The following is a 12,499-nucleotide window of genomic DNA, read 5'->3' on the forward strand; positions in this document are numbered from 1 at the left end:
ATGATATTCACATTATTTTTTTATAGGCTATTGTTTGTTATTTTATTTAATGTACATTTTTTTAATTACAACTTTTAACTGCCCATCACTTATAAATTATGTTATATCATTGAGTGTCATAATCAAAATGTAGTTTTTATTATATTGTAGGTGTATGAATAAATATACACATTTTACATAATATATGGCTTTAAAATATCTATTTCTGATCCAATTAAACTATATTAATTGATAATCACGCTTTATCATTGGGTAAAATTTAGATACAATCATTTATTTTATGTTTTTAACTGTAATGAATGTTATAAATAATATAAAAATTGTTTTTCTAGCGCAATGATCAATGTCAAATTGAATCTAAAATTCAACAATCAACATGATTGAATATATAACCTCAACATCAATAATGAAAAGCTGAAATCTTGGTATAACTTAACAATTAATTTATTAGAAATATATTATAATTGAGTCATTTTATATATTTTTTATTTATATAAAATAAACGGGCAAAAGCCATTTACCAACGATGGAAAAACATTACGTATGAATTTGCAATGTATGTAAACTAAGAGATTAGTGAAAATAATAAAATTAAAAAAAACTAAAAATTTTAAAGTATAAAAGAAACCTATAGAATAAAAAATTAGGCACTATGCTTTAAATATAACTAATTTTATCTTTAATTACTTGACGAAATAAAAGGAAAAAAATCTAAGACTGTGGAGATTCTATTTGCGTTAAAAATGGCCCTTGTAAAAAATGATTTTTTCCACTATTTGTGTTAAACTTATGTATATGGAACAAATCAGAAATTCGTGTATACCTACTAGTGATTTTATATCCAATAAACTTAACAAATTATTATTTTAACGGTTTTAAAGGAAAAAAACCAATTTTCTACATGACAATGTTGCACTGTTAAATTTGGTAAGTTAGAACTTAAATTAAATATTAAATTAAATCATCCTTAAACGTAATATTACAACTTTGAAAATTGTTAAATAAATCCACTTAAAAAACTTACTGTATTGATACACATATTGTGTAGAGGCATGTATAATATGCATAATATTATAACTCCTCTGTAATTGTAGATATTTGCAATTACATTTGTTATTTATATTTTTTTAGAAGCAGTACATCCAACTAAGAAGTATTCTGTAGTTCCAATTATAGTAATTTAAAATCCCATGAAAAATTGTATGACCCAAGCAGGTTAACGAGAAAAAATAAAAATGTTAAAAAATGAATACTAATTGATATATATATATATATATATTATATAATATATATTATTATTATAAATAAATATTTTAATAATTATTTATATCATGATTTTTTTAACCTTATTATTGTAATTAAGTCATCATTTTTCCTATTTTATCTTCTGTTTATACTTTATAGCATATACTCCAAATAATATTTCTTGCATTGTATTTGCATAAATTAAACTATAATATTGTTAATAATTATATTATAACATAATATTAAATAGATAATATACATACAATACGTTGTTAATAATATTTGTGGTAAGTATTTTAGTACTTGTCTGTTATAGGTATTAGGTATCATTAAATATAATATAATATACTTTTAGATCATAGATAAATAATTTCAGAAATATTTTGAAAATGCATAAATTAATCGTCGTAAAAATATATAGCTATATTATTGTGAAAAATATATAGAGCTACAATATTGTGAAAACGTTTAATGTTAACATATAAAGTTTTTAAAATGTTTTAACATTTTTTTAAAATATTGTAACAGTCTAAATCAAATATTTAAATTTGTACTAAAAATATTTTCACAATATTTTGAAAAAATAGTTTTGCTGTGTGGGTAATGTGTTGTCCGAAGTTCGAAGTCACCCCACGTTTTGTAATGATTAAGAAGATTTAACACTATAGTATGAGATCAAGTAACTTAACAATTTGCACATATACCAATTAACACAGACAAGTTAATGAGTATGTTACCGAAAACCCAATCAAATATGTCTATTTGTTGTTGTGCTACAATAGTTGTTACTTCATCAGTTATATAATCCAAAAATCCAAAATTATAATATTTTGCTATATTTATCTCCATAACATGTACTATGACAACATTATGCCATCGTTAAATATTATTTTCTATGAAGGTTATAAATTATAATAGATATTAACGTGGAGTATAATTAATAATGCTTTCAACTTTTATTGAACGCGTATTCTAAAATTCTAAGATAATTCAAAAATCATGGTGTTGTCCTGAATCACCCCCACATGTCTGAAGTAACCCCATTTTACGATAGTCATTAGTACAAGAATCTTTAGTTCAGGACTTTTTAAGGGCACCCCTGCGGACAAAGTCTGCGTATGCCTATGCTCGTAGTATTAATAAGTTCTAAAGACAACGGAGTACATGGTGTGTTATAGCCAGTTCTTTTTTGAGCAGCCTGAAGAGCTGACAGTTTGGTTTTAGTTTTTGTGCGAATGCCTTGAAAAGTCGATAATAATATTATGGTATATACTATATAGGTACAATACAATAAAAACTTCTTAAAACATTTTAAACAACATAATTAAACATTGAAAAACTTTTTCATAGAAAGCTTTACATAACCAATCTATTCAATGGAAATTGTATTAATTATTCTGCAATATACCTTAAATTATTTACTTTCGCCATTTTTTCCATTCTTTTATCGCTACGGGCATTACATTCAGGGATTCAGCGATTCCTTTCCAACGTTTTTAAGCCATTTTAAAAGTAAGTAGTGGAGTGGTATTCATGAATAGACATCAACAGATAAGATAAAACGTATACGACAAACCATACGACTATCGTCGTATACAACTAATTAGTAATTTCCGTTTGCATGTCGGATTGAGTTCAAGAATCGACCTGCTGGCGTCCTCGGAGCGTCAGTCGACGGCGAATGACTGTAAGTCATTTTACGGAGCCCCCTAAATGCCGGACTGTGTCGGCTGGCGGACTTAAGACTGCCGCGATATTCTAGGGACTCTGATTTGTTCAGCCGTGCTTGGTGGACTGCAGTTGTCCAACTGATCTGCGCCGTTGGTCTCGTCGGTTGTGCGAATGTGTATACCTTTACGCGAATGTGTATACCTACTTAGGACACGTAATTTAGAATACGGTATTAAATCGATCAAGAGAGTTGTTAAAAATAATAGAAATTACAAGGGACCCTAGTTACCTACTCGATTACCCTAAATACATTAAAATACATAAATTATACGTGTAATGATTTCATTATATTATTCATATAGATATATTATATAGTAATAGCTATTATTTGGTGGAAGATTTTATTATATTAGCATAATTATTAAATGATATTGTAGTCAACAAAAGGGGAACTTAAAACACTTATACCATATACTTTAACTAACATATATTAATATTAATATTGTAATTCCAGGTAAATAAATATTATTCATATTATATTATATTTAATTATAAATTATTAACACTTATTTAATACTAAAAAAGAAAAGAATGTGAAATTAAATATTGTAAATAACATTATAATAATTGTAAACTGTCATAAATTTAACGTACATTTCCTCATCCCCCCCACCATTTCAATATTTTAACTTTTTCCATATTTAGTGCTACATTCCTGACAATTCCTACCATCACTCCCGGAATTCCTACTCAAACACCGCCCTCACTTAAATTAAAAAACTCTTAATGAGGTGGGAGAAACGTCGTTCGTGAATTTGACCTATCTAAGTACTGCAATTTTTTAACATCCATGCCATTATTTTACAAGTTATTTGCAAATATGTTAAGTCTATTTTTAGAATTTGCATGTCCAAACATTCACCGTGAAACCAAAAAATTAGAAGTTGCACCGATTTCACGTAGCCCACCCATTTAGACCTAGAACTTTGAAATCGGTATCAAACGAAAGCTAATAATCAACATGTATTTTTAAGAGCACGTGATACCCGCATGTGTTGTCTCCATCTTACAAGTGCGTAACACAGCAAATTCTACGCAAAGCAAAACACTTGTAGCTCCATTAGTTTAAAAATTAGAGTGAATTGACCTCTTATAAAATCTAAAGGTAAGATTATTATCTAGACAACCTCATGGGCTTTTTATGATAATTTAATTTTAAAGCGAGCTATGAGTATTTTAAATTGTTTGTACATTTTAAAGTACTCATAACTCAATATGCAATTATTTGCCACTGCCATTTCCGACTTCAGTAAATCTTTAGATACACACATCAAATCCTAAAAAATATATAAAATACAGGATTACTTTAAGCTGAGAAAAATATTCTGTTGTTCTTAAATTTTTAAAAGTCATCACACCTTGAATAATATTTTTAGATTGCCCTAAGGTTGCAGTTTTTCTTGAAATTTGTTGGCAACAATATTAATATTAATTAATACTTTATGTAAGATAAATAAATAAACTATAAATGGTCCACTTTTTTAAATTTGCTAATATTCCTAAAATAAAAAAAAAACGGACTATAATTACTTTTTATTCATTAATAAATTATTACTTATTAGTTATTATAATAATATATTAATATACCAATTGCTTCATTTACTCCTCTATCATCTTCATTTTCGATTTCTTCTTCGAAGCTTGAATAATTGCTTTATAACTTGCTTTAACGCACTCTATATTTCTATAGCGGCAGTTTCATCTAGTGTCACTGAGTCTAATCATTGACATATGTTTTATCCTCAGATTGTTTTGAATCTCAATTAAATGTTGATTTTTTGACGGATGTGAAAAATGTATGTATAGGGATTCTAAAGTGTTAAACACATTCCTCGTTTCCTAATATTAATATAATAAGTAAAAACTAAAATCATTGATATAAAAATAGGTAGGTATAAAAAAATATTCATACCTTTACATATTAAACATATCAATGACAATGAGGTTCATTTTATATGCCATACAATGTGTATAAATAGCGTAAGGATATTGACTTTTTACTTTACTTTGTAGTCCGTTAAAGCCCCCAAAGTCCCCCCCCCCCGCGATGGTAATTTAGTAATTCTCGTTGAGCGTCGATCACGTCGATGCCAAACACGATGTCGGCGTAAATCGGCTTTTCCGCCGGACGGACTGGTTCTGTTTCGGCAACATTAATATTTTCGGGGTGCAACTCGACGAGTAGTCAGTCGATACGCATCTATTAGTTTTTAACACTATCTCACTGGCTTGATTTAAATATAATTAACGTGTGGTACGTCGAGTCACGACCACGATTAAAGATAGTATGGTTGCACAACGAACCATAATAAAGTGTTACTCCGAGTTTCCTTGTTATCACAACGATTAGCGGAACCGAGCATTGGCGCTCCAAGCGTTTAAATATTGAATCATATATATAAATCATATAATTTGTATGCCTAGTAGTGGCTAGTACTTAATTTTTACGCTATCAGCGCTAGTAAAAGCTTCTAGAGTATCGTTGATAATAAAAGAAACTATGAGCATCATTAAATTGTTTCTTATCATAGTTCGTTGGGAAACCATACTATCTTTAATCGTGGTCACGACCGACTAACACGTGAACCGGCAACGAATTGTTTGGCACGACCTTTAACGTATGGTCGGCGTCCAGCACGTCGTCGATGGTAACATGGGCGTAACCCTCACCAATCATAATGGTACTGGGTTGTCACTTCACAATTTCAAAAGTTTATAATGTCTACCCAAACGACTTGTAAATTTTAAAAAATTGCTTAAGAGGACGTGATACACGCATGTGTTGTCTTCGTCTTACAAGTGCATAACATGGCAAATTGTACGCTCAGCAAAATACGTGTAGCTCCGTTAATTTAAAAATTAGAGTACCTAAATTGACCTCTTATAAAATCTTAAGGTAAGATTATTATCTAGATAACCTCATGAGCTTTTTATTATATTTTAATTTTTATGCGAGTTATGAGTACTTTAAAATGTACAAACAATTTACAATTTTAAAATACTCATAGCTTATGCTTTTAGATATAATAATTTTAATAGAAACTTGGCATGACGTAAATTGTTGTAATATATTATTTATCCGTAATTATAATACTTACTTATTTTACTAAAATTAAAATGAATCAAAACGATGGAATAATTGTTCTGTATAAAAAGAATCTATGTAAACATTTTTTTGAATTTGATTGTAATGAAGCAAATATTGTTAAGTTAAAAGTTAATATCTCTAATAATCTTATAACATTATTTTGTATATGTTACGATTACACTAAATCGGCAACTTAAAGTCCATAATACTGCCAATTGCATAAAATCGGCAAGACCATTCATATACAATTATAATATATAATGTAATATGAATTAATGTGTTATATTTATGATCTTACATAAAACACTGAAAATATAATGAAATATAATTGTAACTATAAATTATGTGTACAAAAAAGTAAAAAAAAAAAAATCGAAAGTTATGAAATTATATTAATGTTTTTAGTTATTTATTTATATTTATACATTTTGGCAACTACGGCCGGGGTGGCACGCCGAATTACACATCATGTAATTTTTCCTGCGTGTGCACTTTTTTGATGAGCAATTTGTACGGCTAGTACAACGTCGATATCCTTGTCCGGTCCCAACTGACCCTAATCGAACGAATTCCCGTAAAGAATATTCATTAATTACATCAATTACATTTTTAGCTTCTTAGTTTAGTAACCTAATTTAAAAAAAAACAGTTAATTTTATAGGGTTAGGGGGAGGGGTAAGTGTGTCTTGAAAAACATAAGTTCAACTATTTTTATTTTCAACTAGCTGATCCCGTGCACTTCGTTTCCCGGCAACCAATAATAATTATTATAATAGCTTCAAAACCCATGGCAACCATTTAAAAACAAAAATTTCCATCGGAAATCTCAAAATTCCTGTTTGAGCACCTCCCGGGGTTGCTTCTCTCCCTTTTTAAATTAGCCTATCTTCTACTCCGAGGTATAATATCCCAGACAGCATTTTGTAATGATAATATTATAATAGTATTATAATAATGTTATACTAATATTATTCGTTATTATAATGTTATAATAATATTATTAAACAAAAAATTGCTGTCTGGGATATCTATATATATATATATAAATATCTGATCCCGTTCACTTCGTTGCCCATTAAAATTGCCAACTCTATATGAATAATAATTCTACATATCACCATGGAAACCATTTATATACAAAACATTTTATCGGAAATTTCAAAATAATATATAATTGGTTGCCATGGTAATATGGAGATACACACGGACGGAAATCTCTAAATAATATATAAATGGTTGCCAAGGTAACATGGACACACATACATTCATTTTTATATATATAGATAAAAAAATGCATTATTCTAAATATAGTATTGACATATATTATAAATTAAAATATATTCTACACAACATTTATAAATATGATAATTAGTTTTAAATTAATAAAATTAAAATTAACTTAATTTATTGGACAAAAACGCACTTACCCACACCTAACCCTACATGTTATAAAAGATTTTTGTATTATTATTAGGTTAATATTAAATTAAAATTGGTTTATATATAAATAAAAAATACAATCTCTTAAACTCTTAATTCTACTCACTTCAGTATTGAGTATTTCTACGACTTCATCATTCTTATATTCCGGGATGGTAGGATTAGGAGTAGATATTGAAGTAGAATTAGTAGATGGAACAAAAAGCATGTCCAACATATCTTCTTCCAGCGTTCCTGTCATTATGTTCTCCAATAATGCTCGAGGAACTTTTGTTGCAAGTCCCATTCGTGCTTTTTGACCAAAAACTGCTTCATATGGAGTCACATTTATAGCTTTGTGGTATGTGGTATTAACGGGCATTGTACAAAGGCGAGGCTGTAACTACACGTGGCAGTTTTGTTGTCTCGCATCTACGCCACCAGTGAATCCTTCAGGGTACAATTACCTCTCTCTACAGATCCTTGGTTTTTTGGATATCGTGGCCGACCGTTTACTAGTGTTAGATTGGTCCATAATTCTGTTATAATACCTGCAGTAAATTTGCGACCATTATTGGACTGCAGAACATGAGAGGTATCAAACGTCAAAAATATGTGTTCTTTCGCTACTTCCGTAGCCTTTTTGCACTTCAGAGGCCGGAAAAATTAAAAATTTGTCAATAGTTCTTTGTAATGAAGAATAAATTTAAAATCTCTGTCGGATAAACTTTGAAAGTCAACAAGGTTCACTTTCCCAAGTCCATTTAAAGAAGAAGATAAAATAGGCCACACAACAATGCCTCTTATACATTTTTTTCCGCACAGCTTTCACAATTAGCAATGTAAGCTTTTACAGCAGCAATTGTAATATTAGATAGTAGTGCTCCATTATCTTCTTGTGTGTTTTTGTCTCACCTTTATGTCCACTGGCCACATGCATGTCACGGATAATACTAGGTAGGAAAACTTTCAACTACTGCCATAATATGTTGATTGCGCTTGGTCATCTTCAAGTATCTCAGATTACTTTTAGAATTGTCTCACTCTTCTGTCCTGTCATTAATATCCCAATATCTCTAGAGTTCTTCCAATGTTTACAAAACATGTTGCGTCGATTCCTCCTGTTACAACCCAACCAAATTTACTATATTGTAGACAAAGATTTCCTATAACAAGTGGAATGTGCTCTGTTCCTACCAAGTTGAAGAAAAAGGCACTTCCAATCAATAGGTCAATGGATCCCAATTCACAGAATGTTGGATCTGCTAGGAAAGATACAACTTTTCGGAAACTAATATAGCTCTGTTTATAGCCCTAATATTAACTTATTTACACTAACAACTAGTTTTTCTAATTATAATCAAGGCTGGGCAAGTTAACTATTTTTTTTAACTCGTTAAGTTAAGTTAATTTGGAAAAATGTAAGTTAAGTTTAAAGCTAAAAGTTACTTTCCTTTTTTATTTAACTTGTTAAAGTTACAAGTTAGTTGGAAAAAATAAGTAACTTAACTTAGTTAAAAATAATTTACTTTTTTTTTTTCATATAAAACTTATAATTACACCATTTACACCTCATATTAAAGATCTACAAATAACATAATATTATAATGTAGGTCTTTATATCTTAAAAAAATGTATTTTGTTGTAAGTACTTATATATTATGAAATCCAACAAAATAATTAAATTATTTGTATATTTTATTTTTTTACCTAAAAGTTTTCCAAAGTGATGGTAAAATTTTTAAATTTTACTTTGTTATTACCAACTATGAACTAAATATTAATAATCAAATTAATTATAAAAGTATATAATTTAACGTGATTATAAAATGAATTGACGAGTTAAGTTATAAGTTACTTTAAAAAAAAAGTAATTCGTTAAGATAGAAGTTACTTCTTAAAAAAAAGTAACTCGTTAAGTAACTTAGTTAAAAGTAACTTAACTTTTTAACTCGTTAATGCCCAGCCTTGATTATAATGCTGTTGATCTAAATAATATTGAATTTATGATAGGTGATATTTTTGAAGGTTTAAGCTTTCGTAAACCTAAATGTTCATATGGCCCTGACGGTATTCCTCCTATGATCATACGTAATTGCCGCTATTTATTAGGACTACCCATTTATACATTATTTAAATCATCTTTATCTTTTATCTCTTTTCCTACATTATAGAAATCTGGCTTTATTCAACCTATTTTCAAATCTGGTGACAGATGAAATGTCGAAAACTATAGACCTTATTTCAATTTTATCTGCAATATCTAAGTTTTTTGATAAAATACCTATTTGCTACAAAAATTAACTACTATTTCAAAAATATTTTTATAAATTAACAACATGTGCTTAGACCGGGTCGATCTACCGTAACATACCTACTCTCCTTTCATTATTTTCTGCTAGAGGCAATTGGTTTACAGGTTTACAGGTCTACAGGTTGATGTTATTTACACTGACCTTAAAAAGCATTCAATAGCGTTAATCATACTTCCTTTGTCAATAAGCTTAAACTGTATGGTGTATCGGATCCATTAACATGGTTAAACTCATATCTCTTCTCCCGTCCCCAAATTCTAAAAATTTATAATTATTTTTCTTTTCCCATTTCCGTTACCTCATGTGTCCCACGAGGTGACCACCTTTCTCCGTGGTTATTTAACATTTTTATCAATGATGTGTACCAATGCTTTTCAACCTGTAAATTCTTGCTATTTTCTAATGAGTTGAAGGTTTTCAATGTTATAAATAACACATTTAGCTGTTTAGATATACAAAATTGCATAGTTAAATTTTATAAATGGTGTACTGATAATGCTTTATTAATCAACATTAAAAAATGTAATGATTTATCGTTTTTTCGTACTCGCTCGTATATCAACTTCCAATATTCTATTAATTCTAATTCCCTTGTCCCAGTCACCAATATAAAGGTGTTATTTTCTCATTCAACCTTTTGTTTAATGACCACATTAATTACATCTGTAATAAATCTAATAAAATACTTGGATGTTAAATCGTAACACACTAACACCATTGGTTTCTCTAATATCAACGCGTTTAATACTCTATATATACAGCAGTATGATAATGATAAGTGGAAACACTCAATAACTATGTGTCTTCATATATTTCAATTCTGCTTTTTTGCTAACTAATATAAACATTATTATACACATTTTCAAATAATTATACTATTTTTGTGACAGTTAATTTTGCGCATGCGCATAATACATTTTTTTAAATGGCTTGACCTATTTTTGAAACAAATTATTTATTCTTTTGTATTTTTTAATGAATTTTAATGGTTGAATTTCTTTTTTAAGTTTAAAAATGGCCGATTTATAGAAAACTGAATTTATGTTATTTACATGGGTCTAACTGATTATAAAATACGTGGTTAATAATAATAATACGTAAAATAAAAATACAACCATGCAAACAACATAAAATCAGATAGCTAAACCTCTGCCATTTTTAACTTGGAAAAGAAATTCAACCACTAAAATTCATTAAAAAATATAAAAGAATAAATAATTTGTGGTCAAAAATAGGCCATACCATTAAAAAAAAACTATTATGCGCATGCGCAAAATTAACCGTCACAAAATAGTTTAATTATTTGAAAATGTCTATAATATTTATATTAGTTAGCTAAAAAAGTAGAATTGAAATAATATTATATAAAGCCTGCATATAGTTATTGAGTGTTTCCACTTATCGTGATCACACTGTATATCACTATAGTCCGTTCATTACTTGAATACGCTAAAATTTGGTCAACCCATCAACAGTTATTAATTGAATAAATAAAGTAGGTACAAAACAAATTTATAAAAAGGTGGGTAAGTGGATGTCGCTCTGCTGTACAGTAGGTTACAAGTGGGTCACTGTATAATGGATAGTATTAAATTTGAATTCAATGATATAATATCACTGTATAAGAAAAACGATTCTGAGAGGAGACGGTTTGTCAGTCTAGGTATTAGACATAGGTACCTATTATAGGTATACTTATCTATAGTATTAAAAAAAAAAGACCTATAATAGGTATCAATAATAAATTCCAAATTAATCATATCACAATATCCATAAGGTAACGCGTTATACATCAACAACAAACCGTGGTACTATTATAGATATATAATAGTATACTTTTGTTCGCGCCAAGCAATTAACGCTTATCGCGGGACGCAAATCTGCGCTACGGCGACATCGTCCCTCCTCTTCCGTCCGCTCATCATCACTCCTTCATGCCGTTATTAAATGTAAAAACGATTATTATAATTGTATTATTGTTATATTTTTGATATTTATATTCTCTTTGTGTTTGTCTTATACATTATCAGGCGGCCTTTTGCCTCAGATAGCACTATAATATTATCAATAGTAGATTAGTACTTTTTTTTGTTTACTTTCTGCGGCCAACGCCCTTTATTATTATTATATCATTGTTATTATTCGTGTTTTTTTTTTTTTGGTCCGCTAGTTCAGCGTCCATACGATATATATTTTTTATGATCCGTTCATATAGCGATCTATAATATTGTTATTATAAATATTATACTTGTGATCTGCTAATACAGCGATCCGTGATTTTTATGTGTGGTCCGCTATTACAGCAATTACCACAAATATAAATTTCGTTATTGTATATTTTATAGTGCACACGGTTGCCAAATCATTATTTTTATTATTTATCTTGTGTGGTGCTATAAAATATCTGAGCTGCTAAAATAAAGATACGCTCTCCAACGGTAGGGGTGACATAAGCCAAATTCATTAACCTCCTCATAACAACATCGTTTCTCGGGCATCACCGAGTGGTCCTTCGGGTGCTACGGTCAAATTCTCGGGTATAACTTTAGAAGTTTCAAGTACCCACAAGTAATATTATACAATCACAGCAAAATAACTAAAATAGGTATTCCAGGTTTTTAATATGTAATTTCATCCAAATTTGAACTTAAATGACTATAAAAATAAACTGTGCTTATGTATTTTCTTAAAATTTTGGGTA

At 29.0% G+C, this 12,499-nt stretch overlaps 1 long non-coding RNA gene across 1 annotated transcript; it reads left to right on the forward strand.

Moving 5' to 3' along the window:
* The first annotated feature begins 309 nt into the window (after nucleotides 1-309).
* Nucleotides 310-1,230, forward strand: LOC107884989. The gene is made up of 2 exons (XR_003838620.1): nucleotides 310-425; nucleotides 1,132-1,230. It is a non-coding gene; the product is annotated as an uncharacterized LOC107884989 (long non-coding RNA).
* Nucleotides 1,231-12,499: the final 11,269 nt, after the last annotated feature.

The sequence above is a fragment of the Acyrthosiphon pisum genome, chromosome X, assembly GCF_005508785.2.
Source record: "Acyrthosiphon pisum isolate AL4f chromosome X, pea_aphid_22Mar2018_4r6ur, whole genome shotgun sequence".
Classification (NCBI taxonomy): domain Eukaryota; kingdom Metazoa; phylum Arthropoda; class Insecta; order Hemiptera; family Aphididae; genus Acyrthosiphon; species Acyrthosiphon pisum.